Source organism: Chrysochloris asiatica, unplaced genomic scaffold (assembly GCF_000296735.1).
Source record: "Chrysochloris asiatica unplaced genomic scaffold, ChrAsi1.0 scaffold00220, whole genome shotgun sequence".
In the NCBI taxonomy this organism is placed as follows: domain Eukaryota; kingdom Metazoa; phylum Chordata; class Mammalia; order Afrosoricida; family Chrysochloridae; genus Chrysochloris; species Chrysochloris asiatica.
This window is the reverse complement of record NW_006408738.1, coordinates 3356150-3356640: the sequence shown is the minus strand read 5'-3', so window position 1 is coordinate 3356640 and position 491 is coordinate 3356150.

Below are 491 nucleotides of genomic sequence, written 5' to 3'. Positions count from 1 at the left end.
TATTATATGTCTTGGTGATTGTCTTTTAGGGTCTATCCTTCCTGGGGTTCATTGAGTTTCTTGAATGCTTATCTTTTCACTTTTCAGGATGTTAGAGAATTTTTCTTCCAGAAGCCCTCCAACTATCTCCTCTGTGGACTTGTGTGATTCTTCCTGTTCCAGATGCTGATAATTCTTAAGTTATTCCTTTTCATGTTGTCCAACATGAATCTTAGGCCTTCTTCAGATTTTAAAATTCTTTTTTATGCTTGCTCTTCCACTTGGGTTTTGCTTTGAGAAAGATACCTTTAAAAAGAGAAAACTCAAAATGCTATGGTATCAGGTTTGGCTGCAATAGGATATGGCAGATACAGTTATTTAGGTTCTGGTTCCAAATTGTTAAAAGCCAGGAGTAATCTAATTTTATTCTGTTTTTGTTCTAATTTTATCTATGTTTAATTGTGAGTCTGTGTGCTAAGCATGGCTAATTGGACAGGCATCCCAGATACAAC